General features: G+C 43.3%; 1 long non-coding RNA gene and 1 other non-coding gene across 2 annotated transcripts in view; both read right to left on the bottom strand.

Moving 5' to 3' along the window:
- Window positions 1-9,820, bottom strand: part of LOC105745732 (uncharacterized) — an 87,298-nt gene extending 77,478 nt beyond the window's left edge. The window contains exon 1 of the long non-coding RNA XR_009187611.1: window positions 9,611-9,820. This is a non-coding gene — a long non-coding RNA (uncharacterized lncRNA). The remainder of the gene's footprint in view (window positions 1-9,610) is intronic.
- LOC111763163 (U6 spliceosomal RNA) lies at window positions 7,045-7,150 on the bottom strand. Its single transcript, XR_002796079.1, has one exon. It is a non-coding gene; the product is annotated as a U6 spliceosomal RNA (small nuclear RNA).
- Window positions 9,821-18,524: the final 8,704 nt, after the last annotated feature.

Raw genomic sequence — 18,524 nt, 5'->3', positions numbered from 1 at the left:
ATGCAGAAGGAGCAACAGTGCAAAGGCAGCCTGCACTAGTTGAGAATGGTTGAAATACAGGGTAACGGAAGGGAGGGGGAGAGGTGAGACTGGAGAATCAAGCAGAAACATCATAAAGGGTCTTGTATGCCAAGATAAAATGTCGCCTGAGTTTACTGTCTGTGGATGCCCATTATGTGATGGCAATGGGAAGTCATGGAATGACTCCCCTGAACTGATGCAGAGAGACACTAAGCACAGGGCCAGGCCAGAGAAGGGACCTGATGAATAACATTGACTCTGAATCTCAATGAGGTGACTCCTATAATCAAGGAGGGTGCAAATTGCAATGGGGAGCATGGAGGAGGGGCTGGGTAACTCTGCCTGGAAGGGATGGAAAGGCTTTTAAAGCAGGAAAATTTGACCTGGGCCTCAGAGGATAAGTACAAGAGAGGACAGGTTAGGTGACTCGGCATTGGCAGTCTTGTTTTTCTCTGCAGTTCTGTATCAGCACACACTGAGAGTCTTTGGATTCCATCACATTCCTAAAGACCTCCCTGCCTTGAAAATCCTGAAAATTCACACCTCTGTCCTTGATTTTTCCCTTTGTATAAATGGTGGGTCTTCATATTATAATGTTTGGCTAGGTTTCTTAATATTTGTGGTAGAAACAATCTGCCTATCTCCAACAACCTTCCTCCTTGCCAATAGAATGCCAGTATTATTGAAGACAGTAAGGTCCCCAGAAACTTTAGGGGTTGAAACACAATTGGTCTACATCACTCATGGCTATGCCAATAACCTTAACCAGAAACACACTTTCCCAGGCTCCTTTGCAGCTAAAGGTGGCCATATAACACAGTTCTGTCTAATAAGATTCTTATCGATTAGATGTAAGCGTATGTCTCCTGGGAGAGTTTCTGGGATATTTATTTTATTCTAGCTAAAATTGCATAGTCATTCTAGGAAAATGCTCCTGTACCACTGCACACCTCCACCCACACCTTTTTATCTTGAATGCTATTGTGGTATTTGGAGATGTAGCAGCCATTTTCAAATCATGAGGCAATCAAAGGATCCAAAACCTACACGTGGAGGACTGAAAGTATCTGGCTCTGAAGGCACCTTCAATTTGCTGTTCTCACCTTAGTTACCGACCTCCAGACTCCCAATTTTATGTGATAATTAAACATCTTTTTTTATTTAGCCACTATCAATTAGGTTTTTTTGTTTCCTGTAAACAAACACCTTCTAGATCATAGCTGTTTCTAGAAAGAGAATGATCTTCCTTCTCAACAGAATTATGAAGCTCTAAAATTATTAACAAGGTGGTACTCTGTGACCAATTAGCCAAATGAAGATCCAAGATAACATATCCCCAATCTTAGAAGCAGAAAACCTTCGTCCTTCAGGCCTCCCTTCCCAATGATGACTCTTCCTTGCCTAGGAGGAGTTGTTTGCTCTTCTGATTTCAGGCCTCTAAATATCACCCAGAGTTCTTCATTACCATTGCCTTGTCCAGGCTTCTGTTCATAGTGGTCCCTCTGGCGGGCCTGACTGTTTAGGAAAGTTGAACTTGTCAAAAATCAGAGTCAGATTCTCCTTGGCAATTGTAAAGGTAAGCTGTCACCAGTTCTGTCAACAATCACAGCAGAGAGACAGCTATTTATTCATTTAAGACCTTCATGACTCACGGTCTAAGCATCCTATGAGCCCTCCCCAGGCAAGTTGCACCCTGCCTCAGTCTCTGGGGAGAGCGCTTCCCACCCAGCGCCACTTCAACACCACAGACTCCTGGCTTTTGACTGTCTAATCTTTGGGCTTCACAAGTGGTCATGTTATTAATGACCCTGAGTCATTTAGGGCATTCCTTCTGCAGGGTGTGCTTGTATGTGCCTGTGTGTAAATGGAGGAAGAGGATGCAGGCCTACTGTGTCCCAGACACAGTACTAGACTTTCCCTTTCTGCCTCACTGTACCCCCTTCAAAACCTAACCCATTCCTCCCACATCAGGGTTTCAAGACTTCTCTCTTGGCGGCCCCCCTTTTTTAAATACCCCTTCTTTGGTCAGTGTCAACCAGGACTCAAAAACTGAACTGGAGGGGATCAGCTCAGTGCTGAGGGTAAGGGAGATAGAGGAGACAAGCTCTTCTTATTTAATATTATGTGTTTAATTTTTTATTAGAATTTTTCATATTTCTTTTAGAGTTCTGCTCAGTCCCAACTTATACAAAAAAAATCTCTATTCCCTTGGGAGTGAGAAAATTCCTAAGCCTTAATGACACAATTCTTGGAAAACTTTGCTCCTTAACAACTCCTCACAAGTATGGATATAGTTTAGTTGTTAACTTCTTTCAGGATGTCTTCTATAATCCCATTAAGTATTAGACTCTCCATTTACAAGTCCCTGTAACACCCTGGGCTTCCTCTGTGATAGTACTTATCATACTAGTAATTGCCTGTTCTCATGTCATTCACCCCCATTGGATTACAAGGTCTATGAAATCAGGGTCTATCTCTCATGTTACCAGTGTCCAGATCATTCCGTGACACAAAGCAGGCACTTCAAGTAATATATATTGAATGAACGAGGTAGAGGTAAGAGACCACCTCCCATAATCTTCACAACTGGGCCTATCCCAAAATTAGCCTTTAGGTCCCTAGATTTTACCTAAACTTGGAGGAGTGATAGGAACAGGACTGACCTGTTGGGTGGGTGTTTCTGATGTTCTATTAATCTGTGGTCATGACCATATCAACACCTGAGAGCATGAACAAAGTAAAACACTTTTCTGTCTGGTGAAGGGAAATCTAATCTCCCCACCACCTCTAAGTAGCTATTAGAGCAGAGTCTGAGATACTCTGTTTGCACGGTTGTTTGGCCAACAGTTAATAATTCCATATTCCTAAACACCAGGTTTTTCACCATAGGATGGGAGAAAAATAGATCCTAATGTTACAGGCTTACTGTAGAAATTTAATGAGATTGCATGTATAGTTCCTGGTCCATAATAAGTATTCAGTATGTGCAAATATTATTTTCATCACCTAGGTGGGGTGACCAAAGTTAATTTTCATTGTTACAATGAGACTCGCTGGCTTGAATGTTTGCTCCCAGCCTGATATGGCCAGGGAATTCCAGGTTTTTTTCTGGCTGTCTTCCAACGTATAAACCATCTTATGTCCATCTCCATCCTCTGTCCTTAAAACACCTGGCACTCTCACACAACTTGAACCCACTTTTCCATTAATTCAGGTCATACATATCTACCGGGGCTTAATCAGAACATTCCTCATTTGTATCTTGACTGTCTCCAGATCCAATCTAGCTTTTATGTTTTGTTTACAACCCCCATCCATCATGAACCTACTGGATTTTGCATCTGTTTTCTCTGGCCCTGATTCTCTTGGCTTCCTTCTTCCTTGATAGGAAGGCTTTTTCAGTCTCTCAAGTACCCCATCCAAGGTCACAGTCAACCCAGTCAGCAGGCATCCCAGCTGAACAACCAAACCTTCTGGGTTCAGACACCTGGCACAGAAACCTGGCACAGGAAATGTGTCTGGAATCCAATAGTCTCATGTTTCGTGTCCATTACCAGCTCATCACTGGAATGGGGTTTGGCCCCTACCCCCAACCAGGCTAAAATCTCACGGGAAATAATCATCTGTTTCAGGCCAAAGGACAAGGAAATTGTTCCTTGGTAAACAAGTGTGAATATGGAAATGAGCCTAAAAACTATCAATCACCCTGACCTGGAAACACTTACAACCTAAATTGCAGAATATTCTAAGAACCTGGAGAACAAACATATTGCTAACCAATTTCAGAGTACAATTGCCACCAAATAAATTCATTTTTCTTGGGACCATGATAAAAAGAGGAGGAGAGAAACTTGTTGAGCACTTACTGTTTGCCAGCCATTTTCTTGTGCAATCCACCCAACATCCAATAACCTTGATCATCCCATTTTTCAGGTGAACTCTGAGACTCAGAAGAGATTAGCAATTTACATCAAGGCAGTGGCCAAGCCTATCTCCAAAGCCCAGAGCCTCAGCACTTTCATTCCCTAATACTAAAAAGAAAAATGCCAGCCTCACCTTCTGGAGGTGGCAGGAAGCATAGAGACATAATGTCTTTTTCTGGCCAAGAGCCACTCTACCATTCCCCCTTGCCACTGAGTTCTCTCTGATGAGAGCCTAACCAGCCAGCAAGTAATTGGGCTTTGTTCTCCATAAAGCCCTTCTGTCCACATTCATTCCCTACCTAAAAAGGCAGTATTATATAGTCACAGTTACTAAAACTGACTCCAGAAGCAGACAAGCTGAGTTTCAATCCCAACTCCACCAATTACCAACTGTAAGGCCTTGGTCAAGGTGTTTAGCTTTTCACTCGGTTGCCTCATCTATAAAATGGAGGTAATAGTAACCTACTTCATAGATGGTTGTGGAGAACAACAGAGTTCATACAAGTGCCGACACATATTGTGTCCAATGAGTTTTTGCTCCTGTTAATACAAGTCATTTTCACAACACTTTAATGAGGTTTTTACAACCTCATTGGGCAGATGAGGGAACTGAGGCAGAGAAGGCTTAATAACTTTGCCCAAGGTCACACAACTCATCAGAGGCAAGCCTAGGATTAGAGAAAAAAGGTCCTCGAGTTCTCATCCAGGTTTCTCTCTCCTCCTGCTCACTGAACCAAGAGGTAGAAGCTGCAATTAAGCTGTTGATGCAAGGCATAATCTCCTCTCCCAAAGTTCACCTTGTCACATGAACCACTGTGAAGTCACCACAAACATCCATTTATTTATAACCCTACAACATCAGCCTCTTCACTTAAAAGCCTCTTGGAAGCTTGCTAGTTAAAAGCATTTCAGATTGTGTCAGAGAAACAAGTTCACACTGACATCTTGCCTCCAGATGCCTTTGAAACCTGTTCAGAGTCCCCTAATCCCTCGCCTAGGAACTTTCCTCTGCACTCCATTCTTCTAAGGTTTCCACAGTTGGGTGTGGGTATTCTCTGAAAGCGCTCTCTTTTGAAAAATTCCCGTGATTGAGTCATGGCAAAATCCGAGGAAAACAAATACTGCCAAAGTTTTCAACATTTACATAAGCTTTTAATCAGCCTTCTAGTTCATGACAGTGTGACGTACGGGTAACACTGCTGCCCAGCATAGGAGTGGAGTCTCATAGTCTGCACTTTGACTTAGGGAATGCAGAGGTGCCTTGAAAATTGTGCTCTGGAAGTGTTGCTTGGAACTTAGGTACAGATTCTATCTTCTTCTCCCTTTCTAGGTGTTCAATCTTGGGTTGCATTCACATTTATTCATTCATTTAGTAAATATTCATTAGGTTCTTACTATGGGGACCATGCAAAGTGCTGGGAGTACAAAAATGAGCAAAAGAGATGTGAGCCAAGGTTTCCTGGAGCTTAGTCTAGGCAGATACTATGAGGGAATATAGCAGGAGGACATAAACTTCACTGCATCCGGGAGTCAGAAAGACTTCCCCCAGTAAATGTTCTCCTAGGAAACCTGCAATCTGAAGATTTGGAGATGGAACCCTGTAGACAGTACATGTACAAAGCAGGGTAATTGATGTAGAAAGAGATCAAGGATGGGACAACAGGGGGTGAAGCCCGTGGGATAAGCACATCTTTATTCTAAGATCAAGAACCTCTAAGAGGTTGTAGCTACTACCAAAGGCATCATCATTCTGGTTGTTATAAGATATTCTCCCTTGTGTTGTGGTTATTTCTCTTAAATCATTTACCAAAACTGCATTTTCTGTGCTATTTATTATTACCTCAGTTAATCTTCACTCCAACCCTGTATAATTATGCCCATCTTACAGATGAGAAGAGTGAGGCTCAAAAAGGGCAAATGACTTGCTCAAGGTCACACAGATGAGATGAGATTGGAATCCAGGTCTCTCTGACTCCAAAGTCAATTTAGAACTTTTTTGAAAAAAACACACAAAAAAACAGTAAGTCAATACTGCAAATTCCCTGAAGGCAGGAGCTTGGTTTTTCTGATTCTGCTTAGTTTGCCAGTGCTTGGCCCATGGTCAGAGCTCTCTACAGCCATGTGGCTTTGACTTGGTCACTTCTCCAAGCCCCCTGTGCATCCCTCCCCACCTGACCATAGCTGACACTTCTATCCCACTTACTGAACGACAGTTATGATTCCAGCACTTTATGCATACCAGCACATTTTCCTCTTTACCGCAACCTAGGAAGGAGGTTCTATTATTTTCCACATCTCCCTTTTACAGATGAGGAAGCAGAGTTAAGAGAAGGGTGGGGTAGTTTGGCCAATGGCACCCAGTCGGAAGGGGCCCCATGAGGGTTCAAAGCCAGGCAGGCTGGATCCAGAGACTGAACTTGCACCCACTCTGCGTTATTATTCCCCTCACAATCCAGCCACATGGACCTCCTTGACATTTCTTTGGAAAACTCACCACCCTTCTCACCTTCTTCACATGTATATATCCTCCCATTCCACTCTCTAAACTCATTCTTCCCTGGGCTCTCAACTTTCCATCCTCCAGGACACTTGCTCTGGGTGGGCTGCCCTGCTGTGTGCGCCCCATGGCCCTGCACTTCCACTCTCCCAGCACACACCACGTAAACCAGGTACTTCAACTGCTGGTCTACTCATCTACACTCTACCTGAAGGTGAACATAGCAGGGTCCAAGCTGCACAGACATTACCACATCCACAATGCCCTGAACATGGTAAGAGCTCCATCATTATTATGAAATGAAGGAATGAACACATCAGTAAGCGAATGAATACCAAATAATTCTTTTTTTAATATGTATTTTTTATTAGGGAAGTTGTGAGTTTACAAAATAATCATGCATAATGTGCAGAATTCCCATACATCACCTCCCCACCAACACCTTACACCGTTGTGGAAAATTTATTACAGATTATGAAAGAACATCAGCAGACTATTACCTAACTATGGTCCCTAGCTTACATTTGGTATCGTTTTTCCATACATCCCCTATTATTAACACCATGAATTAGTATTACACATTTGTTATAGTTCATGAAAGAAAAAGATATGGAACGCTTCACGAGTGTGCATTTCATCCTTGTGCAGGGGCCATGTTAATCTTTTTGTATCATTCCAATTTTAGCATATGTGCTGCTGAAGTGAGCACCTGAATAATTCTTTTTTGTGTTGCACCTAGCAGGCCTCGTTCAGTGTTGTTGAATGAATAAATATACAGTCTGACTCCAGAATTCGTTTGCTCCCTTTTGTGTTTCTTTTCTTTGTCTTTTTCTTTTTCTAGAGACTGTTTACAAAGCCCAAAGAAAAATGTCAGAAGAACATAACTCGTATGTTATGTATGTAAGTATGGTCAGGGTCCAGAATTTTATTCCAGCTACAACCGAAAAAAAATAAAACAAAACTGAGGGCCGTCCCACAACCGTTAGGCGCTCCAGTCATCTGAACCTTGGCTTCACGCAACTGACATCAACCCATCCCTGCTGTAGTTTGGAGCCCACAGTAGCAATAACCCAGAGGTGCTTCCGAAGGCACAGGAGGTGCTGGGAAGGAGCACGGAAGCAGGCGTGCGCTGTGATTGTTCCTGAGCTGCAGGGACAGTGGCTGTTCTGGGCACTTCAGGAAGTACTTGCTCCAAGAGGCCCTTCCAGCTATTGTTGTTAGGACGGAGCCTGCTGGGCTGGCACCAGGACAGCCTGCCCTCCAGGGCAAGGGTCCATCCAGGGCACTAGGGGCAGGAAGGTAAAAGGGCGGGGGGCCGGGGAGGAGCACTTGAACCAGGAATGTGTCTTGATCTCCATCTTCTCTTTTCTTGAAACCACCACTGCCAGTTGCCTGCCTGTAGGTGTATTTCTGTCTCCTTTAGCCTCACGCTGCACTGATTCAGGCTAAATCAGATGCTGCTGGTATATCCTGGCTAGGCCAGCAAGAACTATCATGCTGTGGCCACCGCGGGTGGTCTTTGGAGTCAGAGACCCGGGGCTGGAATGCTGGCTCCACCCCTCCATGTGCCCTTGGGCGTCCCTCCATCTCCTTTTCAGTACAAGAGGAGTAAGAGCAGACTGGAGAGTCAAGAAGATGAGCTGAGCTAAGATTGATGAACCTGTCAGGTACACAATGGCAGGGGGAAAATGCTAGTTTCCTTCCTTCTGCTAAGCAGCTGGATGAGGAAGGTGGGGGGCTGGGCACAGATGACACATTTTGCTGCATTTGTCCCTATCACAGGCTGCAAGGTCTGGGCACGGAGCCCACTCCAGCCTGAATTCCCCAGACAGCTGCCCTCTCCTCTGCTTGGCCTTGCCCCTGACTCCTGATTGAACCGAGAAAAGCCTCTGCTCCAGTGGCAGAAAAATAAAAGTGAGGCAGATCCGTGTCTCTCAATGCCACCAGCCATGCAGAAAGCTCAGGCTTCCAGATCTCCACCCTGAATCCACGCCAGGATTGCAAACCCACTCTCTGCAATCCCCTTAGGGTCGCCTCAGCCTCGCTGCAGTCTGCCAACCCCCCTGTCTCCTGACCCAGGCCACTAACCCTGCCATGTCAGCACAAAATTAGCCAGGGCCAAGGACAGAGTTCCCAAGTATTCAGTCCTTGCAACCCAACCTTTAATAATTATAGCAGCAGCATTTATTGAGCACTGTGTGCCAGGCATTTCTAAGCAGTTTATATGAGCACATTTAATTGTCCCAACCACATTCTGCATTGGATACTGTTTAGAACACCATTTTAAAAAAGAAGAAACTGGATCTCAGAGAGTTGAGTTGCTGGCCCAAGGCCACAGAACTGGTGAGTTGCAGGTAAAATTTGTACCTAGATCTGCCGTTCCAAGGCCAGTATTTTTTTTGTTTTCCCACCATGGCATTTGCTCCCAAATCAAACAAAACGGCAGCCTGTCAGAACAACATTGCAAAGTGGCATTTCCTCCAGCAAACCCACCTTTATAACTCCCAAACTAAGTTTAAAGAGCAAGGCAGGAGTCTGGGTGCTCTTCAGAGGGAGAGACTACAGCAGCACAACCAAGGCAGCCCTCGTTGCTGCTAGCTAGGAGTGCGATCCTAGACCAGCCCATCTTCCTCCCTGCCCCTCAGCACGCTCATCTGTAAAAGCTGAAGGCCTAAATTAATTGACTTCCTGAATGATCCCTTCCAACCCTGGCATTTCATGGTCCATTTCATGGTCTACCTTATATAGAGTATTTCCTCAAGGCCAGGGACTGTGCTGAATATTTTACATAATGGCAAAATCACTGCAGCTAACATTGGCTGGACACTGGCTATTTTCTAAGCTTTGCTGTAAGTATTTATTCCCACCATGTATTATCTCATTTAATCCTCAAAACAAACCCAAGAGACAGTATTATTATCCCCACCCCCCCTTCCAAGAAAATGAGACTCAGAACAGGGATACAAATTTATCCAAGGTCACCCAGCCAGTAAGTGATGTTGCTGGGATTTGAACCAAGACTTAGGTGACTCCAAAGCCCATACTTTTAATCACCATACTATTTACAGTGCCTCCTCGACTTCAGGCAAGGGAGGATGCCAAGAGCACGCACTGTTGCTCGTTGCCTCCCTGCTGACCGCCCATCTGCCGTTGTTTTTCCCATACCAACCTTCAATCGCAGTGTGATTTAATCGGGCTGGAGAGAGGGAGGCCCCCAGCTGCCCATGGCGGTGGCAGCAGCAGCCAGAGTCCTCCCCGTAGGCTTCAGCACCGGTGGAAAGACCTGTCTTTGAAAAATAAAAGGATCAGGATGGGGGAGGGGTCCCCCTTATTTATTTAGTCAAAGCCCCGAGGCTAAACTGCTGTCCTAGCAGCTCAGAGCATTTTCTCTGAGCTAAAAAGCCAACTCCAAGTGCTCACGGTGAACAGGTTGGGAAACTTGAGAACCTCACACACATGGGAAAATTCCGTGAGTGGTTGCCTATGGTGAAAGGAATAGATGGCCTGAGTTCCCTCTCCCCAGGAAAACCTGGAGGCTGCCTCCTCTTCCCACCCTACCCCACCCCCCCAAACTAAGTAAGCCAAGTAACTCTAGGAAGCAGCCCAAGGCTGAAAGAGCTCTTTTCCAGGAAGGGAGAAGTGGGGGTGAAACGGCCTGGGGGGTGTTTGTGTGGGGGCGGTGGGTCATTCAGAAATCACTGGCCAGCGCAGTAAGGCCAATCTCACTGGCCTGAGCACAAATCCCCCTCATGTCTGGGCTGAACTGCCCCAGCTGACTGAAGGAAGGATCAGGGTTGGAGTTCTTCCCAGTCAGAGGGAAGGCACCAAGCAAGATAAGGGCGAGCCCTTATGGGTGGCCCTTGCAGCAGCCATCCAGAGGCAGGCAGAGGCTGAATTGAAAGAATCTTCCAAGAAAAACACTTCTGTGAGGTCACTCACTACAACCAAGTTCACCAAAGTTGCACTAACTGCTTTGCTCTCTGAAAACAGTTTCTAACCATAATTTAAAGACTCCTTCACTCTATCAAATAAACATTTTTTAAAAATATCTGGGGAAGCAGATGTGGCTCAACCAGTTGGGTGCCCGCCTACCACATGAGAAGTCCTAGGTTTGAGTCCCAGTGCCTCCTAAAGAAGACAAGTAAACGCCACGCCCGCCACAACGAGCTAGATGCCACACCCACTGCAATGAGCAGATGCCTCAAGCCACCACCAAAGCCCACGGGAAGAAGTTCCCGGTGCCTCCTGGAGAAAGTGAGCAACCACCAGCAGCCAGACGAAAGAACCCCTGGCGGGAGGGGGGGGGAGGTTGGGGAATAAAAATAAATAAATGAATAAAAGTAAATATTTTAAAAAACAGTATCTGTGACAAAAGCACAAATATACTCACTTTTGAGAACCATATGGGCAAGTCAAGAACTCCATTTCTTCCTTGTGGGAGACCACTCTTGACCCCACACTGCACTGGTCCCTGTGTTTCTGCTCAACTGTACAGTGATAGATCTATAAATCACCTCGTGCACGTTCTTTGACCTTAAACCACACTGGTGTGGTTGTATTCCTGGGCCCTGGAGAGACAGTAGACTTTGGAGTCACACAGGTCAATTTCAAATGCCAGCTCAGTCATTTTATTTCTTCAAGACCCTAAACAAGTTTCTTCAAGACCCTAAACAAGTTTTCTCATTTACAAAAGGGGGATAGTACTACCTACCTTGAAAAATTATTATAAGGCTAAAAAGAGATAATGTTTGTAAAAAGCATTGGACATGTAGTAGCTACTCAATAAATTTAATTCTTTCCCCCTTATTTCTAATACCAGAAAAAGGAATACTATATTAATGGGGGGGAGGACAGTCACTCACACACCCTTTGAAACGCAAACCATTCCCCTCAAGATTTATTGTGCTACCACCTTTATTTTCTAATCCTACTGAAGCCAGCTAGTAAGTTAGAGAATCCATAGATGGATCTGGAACCTGGCAAGAAGTCCACGTGGACATCAGTAACCTCCAAGATGGCTGCTGAAAGACTCTCCCCAAGAATCTGCCATTCAGTACAGCATTTCCTCCAGAAGCCCCAGATATTCCTCAAAGACTTTATCATTGGACCCTCATGGGGGATTGATGGGTGGGTTAATCAATCAAAACAACAAACAGCTGGAACTCCTCCCCTGCCATTAGCAAAGGGTCTGGAATAATTAATGGTTCAAAAAACAGGCACAAGACCTGAAAGCTCTCTTGCCTTTGGACCCATGTTCCTGCCCTCTGCACCCTGCTCTTGCCGTTTTTCCTCTGCCATGATGGCCATGCAAATAAAACCTGAGCATTTATAATCTATACTGGGGAATTGTAGTCTGTAAATCAGCCCGCTTTATCACTTTTCAGTCTCTTCCTCTCTACCTGGGACCCCTGATCTGTTATTTTTCCCATATCTTGTCCCTCCCTACCTGAATAAATTACTGGCCTAACTCACCCAATGTGCTCTTGAAATTCATTTCTGCAGCATAGTCAAGAACCTAGACAAAATCCAGTAACACTACCACATGTGCCCCAAATTTCCAAACCCTGATCACCATGCTAAAAAAAATGCCTAAGTCTTCTTCTTCCTAAAGTCTATCAAAGTAGCACTGAAGTGTATACAAGGAGAAGGCTGGGAGATCACACTGCCCAGTTCCTGCTAATGTTGTTGCCCCATCCGATATTACACTGCCTTAGTGCTCTGATGCCAGAGCAATCTTCACCAGTGCCATTCTTTGAATGACACTCCACATTCTCTCAAAGAGGATCCCAGCTCCACCCAAGAGAGACATGAGCACCATGCAAAATGACATCATTTAGCAAAGTGAATAAGGATTCATTTGCTGGATCTTGGTTCTGACTCTTTCTTGTGTGACCTAACCCCACCAAACAGAACTGGGTCATCCATGGAATGAGGATGCTACCAGTGTATACCTCACAGGACTATCATGAGGATTACTTGAGATCATCCATTTAAACTATTTAACACAGTACCTAAAACAAAGTACACGCGCAGTGTAAATTTTTAATGGCCAGCTCTTACAACCTGGTCTTTAAAATTTATAGATCACTTGCATTTCTAAAAAGAAGCCAGATTTTGTACACAATCTGGTCTTCCTTCCCTCCCCGCCCAAAAAGGAGGAAAGGAATGACAAAATTTCAAAAAGAAAATTTTCAAAGAATATATAGCAGAAAAGATAAACAAGGGGATTGCATAAATTTTCATTCAACCCTTCATAATATCCTTTGGGGTACACACTTCCCTCAGTGGAGGGACAATATAGTAGAATGATTAGGAACATACTATCTGTGTCTGAACCTTGACTTGGTCACTACCTGTGTGACCTGATATAAATGGTTTAACCTCTCTGGACCAGTTTCCTTGCCCAACAAAATTTAAATAATGATATTTACCTCATAAGGTGGTCATAAGGATTAAATAAGTAACTATATATAAAGCAGTAAGAAGTAAATTGAGCACATAGCAAACACTCAATAAATAATGGCTACTCAGGGGAGTGGGTGTAGCTCAGTGGTTGAGAACCTGCCTCCCATGTACAAGGTCTCAGGCTCAAGCCCAGTTACCAAAAAAAAAAAAAAAAGCCTATTCATATTTTATAAAGAATGAAAGAGAGAATCAAAGAGGTTAATTCATCCAATCCAATGAATTCATTGGGCTCATTCAATCCAAGATCACACACCGGTTGGTGGCAGGAGCAGACAGTATATCCAAATGATTTTAACTCCAAAGCCTATGAATGTTTATTCCACTATTCTTTATCACCCACCTGGTAAGAAAATATTCAGGACTTTTTCTAGGCAGAAAAAAAACATGGCTAAGGAAACTAAAGCATGGGCTGTAGAGAGGGTGATGGTATTTCAGGCAGAAGTAAGAAAGACAGAAAAAGAGAACTCGTTGCTGGGGAAAGATGGTCAATTACATGATGTCATAAGAAGTTAGCTTGGCAAATAAAACAACAATGTTTTAGGCCATATTTCCTCCTGTGAGTTCTGCTGGCATTCAAACCAGCTCGAAAACCCCCTTTGGCAAGAGTTCCAGACAAGCTGTTTAAATTCTGTTAAGGGAAAGGGAGGAGCAAGCTGGTTTTTCTAAGCACAGACCCTTCCTGGGGGCCAGCCCTCAGGGAAGCATCATTTCAAAGTACTAAAGCAAACATGCTCCTGCCTTTGTGCCAGGCCCACTGCCTTCAGCTCACAGAACATGAAATCCTGGAGCATGGGAACAACATAACATGAGGAAAGGCAGTGGGCTGGGCGGCTCGGGCGCCGTAGGGACGGTCAAAAACTTTGTGTGACTATCATCGGCTGTAGGATTAGCAGTGATTAATTTTCCTTTTTAATGTTTTCCTTTAGCATTGAGCATATATTGCTTTGGTGATTAGAAAAGAGGTTGTTAAAATTAAACAGTAAAAAAAAAGCTTGTAGTCATTTCTGGATTGTGGGATTACTGGTGATTTGTGTAGTGGTTTTCTCCTTTGTGTTTTCTGCTTTACTATATTTCCTGCTTTGAACTCTAATGCCTTTGGATTTAGAAGAAAAAAGAGCAAATATTGTTAAAACCCAAACAAGAACAATTTCACGTGAGTGTGAGCTCTAACTATCTGGGATCCCCTGGCTCCTGTCATAACACGCTGAATGTGGAATTAGGTAATGTCCTCCCTCAGTGAAGATGAAAACCTGTCAAGAGTGGGTGGCTGCTCTCCCAGGGGTATCAGGCACAGGTAATTCATTCCACTGGCACCACCAAACTGAAAGATGAGTTCTTTAAATAAAAATATATATTGTTGTTGCTGTTCAACTGACTAGCCTGATTATTTTTTACTAAATGAATAAAACAATTTGTTTCCACCGACCAAAATTCATGTTGTGTCAATTAGCTCCATTCTTTTAGCCAGGAAAGAAAAGTTCAAGTTCCCTTGAGAAGTCTTTGAGGGCTGTTGATTCAAATGCAAGCATAATCAAGCTCCTCAGGAATACGATTTCTGCCAGGAAAGAATAGACTGGGCCAAAGTCAGTGCTCTTATTTTTTCATTTTTGTATTTCTTCTCTGGAAGAGAGGAGAAGAGAGAGAAAGAGAAGAAGGGAAGAAGGGAATTATGAAAACCAAGGAGAGTAGTGTTGACAATTAGAATGCAGTGATAATACCTAGGACAAAAGGAGCCTTTAAAACGGTTCTTTCCATCCCCTCATTTTTCAAATGAGAAAGCTAGGCCCAGAGAAGTTAAGTAATTTAAGTAATTTGTCCATTTCAAACAGTTATGTGATGATAGAACCAAGACCAGAAGCCAAATTTCCCAATTCCTGGCCTAGCCCACTTTTGACTCTGCCTTCAGGTGCAGGAAAGTATGTGTGGCCTCCCCAGCTCATTACAAAGCACTTGACATTTAAAGGATTAAACATTTGGATGATGCATTCTTTCAAAGATAGTTCTCTCAAAAGAGGTGGATCAAAGAAGGCTGGTGGAAAGAGAGGCCTGTATCAGTTTAGGGCACTATTAACTGCCAGGAACAGAAAATCTGACTCAAACTGTCCTAAGCAATAAAAAAGATTTTATTAGCTCATATAACTGAAAGTGTAGTGGTATAGCGACCTTCAGGGAAGGCTTGTTCCAGCACCTATGTTAAATCACTGAAAATCCCATTTTTCTCCATCTCCTTGCTCTGCTTTGGGCAATGTCACCTTCCTCTATGGCTCTAAATCTGAAATTCTCAGGATAAATTGCTTCCTTTCCCTGGTCTCAACTCCCTCCTCTGTAAAATGCAGGGGTCAGTCAGTAAATGACTTGTAAGAGCCCTTCCACCTCTAATTTTCTCAAAAAGTGAGAACAGACCTTGTGCATTAGAATGGTCACCTAGAATGTATGTTAAAAAATACAATGCCTATGCCCACACCTACTAAATTATCCTCACTTGGGAGAACAGGAGTCTACACTTTAAATATGCTCACCCAGAAGATCTATGTACTCAATGAAGTTTAATAAACATTTGTTCACAAGGCAATAGAGCCTAGAACAGGGGAAAAACTATGGCTAGTGGGCCAAATCCCGCTTCTGGGAGACTTAAGAAAGGCTTTTACATTTTTTAAGGATTGTCGAAAACAATAAAACCTCACACAAAGAAGACTGTGCAGCAGAGACTTACATGGCTCACAAAGCCTAAAGTATTTACTATCTGGCTCTTTATAGAAAGAGTTTGCCAACCCCTGGCCTGAAACAATGAGACCATTGGATGTGGAAAGAAAGGCAGGGGATGGATTTGAACAGTTTGTAGGGATGATGAGGCCAAGAATTCCTGGGAACAGAAGTTTTCAATATTCCATCAGCTCCATGGAGAATTAAGCAAATGAAAAAATAAAATGTGCTCAAGTTCTAGAATTTACTTTAACAAAACATCATTTCCAGGAGATCTTCTGGGGGTCTATGTCCAGTCCAAACAATGTCTAATATTGATATGAGGGCCAGTATGGGACACAATAAAGGCTCAGGGAGGACAAGAGTAGCACACACTCTCTTTATCCTGAAAGCCACCAAGTCAGATCTCATCACCCCATTGCAGGGAACTTTCTGAGGCTAGCCCACTGTGTGTGGCTCCTTTCTATACCTTCCCTCCAACTACTCTGCAAACAGAGACCAGCTAAGGAATCTCCAGGTAGAGCAATTCACAGTCCCTGGGTGTTCGGGAGCCACCCTGGATCAGAGAAGGAATTTCCCAGAGACAACCTGGAAGAGATCCCAGTCCTTCCCAGACTGTGGGCAAGAGATTCTTTATGTTAGGAACAGTAGAAAGCACAGCCACACCTTTAGGAGTCAGATGTGCTAAGTTCTGTTCCTGCCCCTGAATTTATTTGCTGTATAAATTTAGACCTGCAGTGATTGTCCAAGATGATAGTCCCCAGTCACTAGGAGCTATTTAAATTTTTAAATTTTTATTAAGTTTCATTTACTTTCAACTTAATATTTAAATACAAGTAGGGAAGTGGGTGTCACTCAGTGGTTGAGTGCCTGCTTCACATGTACAATGTCCCAGTTTCAATGTCCAGTACCTCCTAAATATAATAATAAAAATAAAAATAAAAATAAATAAATGTAAATAGCCATTAGTTGTTGGGAGCTATAATCTTGGACAGTCAATGCAGATTGAAAGGTAGAGAGCAAGTAAGTTCAGGGGCAGAACCAGATTTTAGGACTGGATAAATGCAATAAATTCCACCCAGTGTGGGACATGACTACCAGGGGTGAACTTCCCTGGCACCAAGGGATTACTACCAAGCACCAACTAGCAATGCATCTGGAAAAAGACCTCGACCAAAAGGGAAGAAAGGTAAAGACAAATGAGTTTATATGGCTAAGAGACTTCAAAGTGAGTCAGGAAGTCATTCCAGAGGTTATGCTTATACACTTCTCAGCAGGATCTCATTGACTGCCAAAATAGACATTACCCCAAATAGCAGGGCTCCTGAGGGCTCTGGAGACACCCAAGCACTATGGTCAGGACAGATAGCTGTGGAGTTTGGTGCCTTGCCAGTCGGCCTTACTTTGGGGTTTGTGCTCCTTAGTATGACAGAACTGGACTCAGTTGGCTCTTCTATCCCTTCTATTTGAACCTATAGTTGGTGCTGGAGTTGGTAGGTATACGTCCAAGAGACTTGAATCTTTTGACTCTCCATGTGCCAGCTGGACCCTGAGCCTCAACAGACCTACTCTCTAGTTCATTGGACTTACCAAGGATGATTAACAAGGAGGTAAGGCTAGACAACCACCATATCAAGGAACCAAGAGAATCTACAACTGTAAGCAAGAAAGTCCCATCCATAGGTCATATGGGACTGAAGTCCCCTCTCAATTAAAAGGGGAGTTGGCATAATCATTCCAGAATTCTCAGGACTGGGGAATAAAATATGAACTAGAGTGGACTTATTGGTATTCTACTATAGACTTATTATGATTCTAGCAACAGAAGAATTTATATCATTGATGTGGAGGCAGTGGTCACCGGAGATTCTGAGGTCAGGGAGAGGGAAAACATAAATTGGGGGCATTTCTGGGACTTGGGAATTGTCCCAAATGACATTGCAATGACACAGGTTATAGATCTTGGCATAATATACAGAATTGTGTGGGAGAGAGTGTAAACTGCAATGTAAACTATAATCCACGCTTAGTGGCAATGCTCCAAAATGTGTTCATCAATTGCAATGAATGTACCACCCTAATGAAGGATGTTTTTAATGTGGGTAAATGTGTGTGGTGTGGGGAGCAGGGCATATGGGAATTCTCCATATTTTTATGTAATATTTATATAATCTAAATATCTTTTAAAAAATAAACAATAAATAAATGAAACTTAAAATTATGTTCCTCCCTTGCATTAGACACATTTCAACTCAATAGCTAAATGTGGCTAGTGGCTATTGAGTTGGATCATGCTGATGGAGACCATTTTCACCATTATAGAAAGTTCTATTGTATAACACTGCTGAAGACAATCTTCTGACACTCTGTTCAAATCCATCCTTTACCTTTCTCTCCACTGTCCAATAGCCTCATTATTCTTGACTCCATTGCCTAGAACAAATGGTTATCAAACTTTAAGACTCAGTTTCCTTATTTGTAAAATCAGCACAATAATGCATTTATCTGGCAGGGTTGTATGAGAATTACAGGAGGTTAGATAGTTAAATTGGTTAGCACAATACCTGGTGCAAAGAAAGTGCTCAATATAATGTTATTGCATGCAAAATCTAGATGTTATTGCTTGCAAAATCTTGTGTTTGGTTATTATTAATGCTCTCCCATTCTCCTCTAGGCCAGTGGTTCTCAATCTTTAGCAAGCAGAAGAATCACTTGGAGAGTTTGTTAAACTCCAGATTACTAGGGTTCACCTCCAGAGTCACTGATTCAATAATCTGGGACAAAACCTGACAATTTGTGTTTCTAACAAGTTCCCGGTTTTCATTCTTATGCGGCCATTCTGGGAACCACATTTTGAGTACTGCCACTCTAGGCACCTCTTCATAAGCCATCACTGTCTCTTTTTGATGGGGAGT

This window comes from Dasypus novemcinctus, chromosome 10 (assembly GCF_030445035.2).
Source record: "Dasypus novemcinctus isolate mDasNov1 chromosome 10, mDasNov1.1.hap2, whole genome shotgun sequence".
Lineage (NCBI taxonomy): Eukaryota > Metazoa > Chordata > Mammalia > Cingulata > Dasypodidae > Dasypus > Dasypus novemcinctus.
This window is presented reverse-complemented; position numbering and strand designations above follow the sequence as displayed.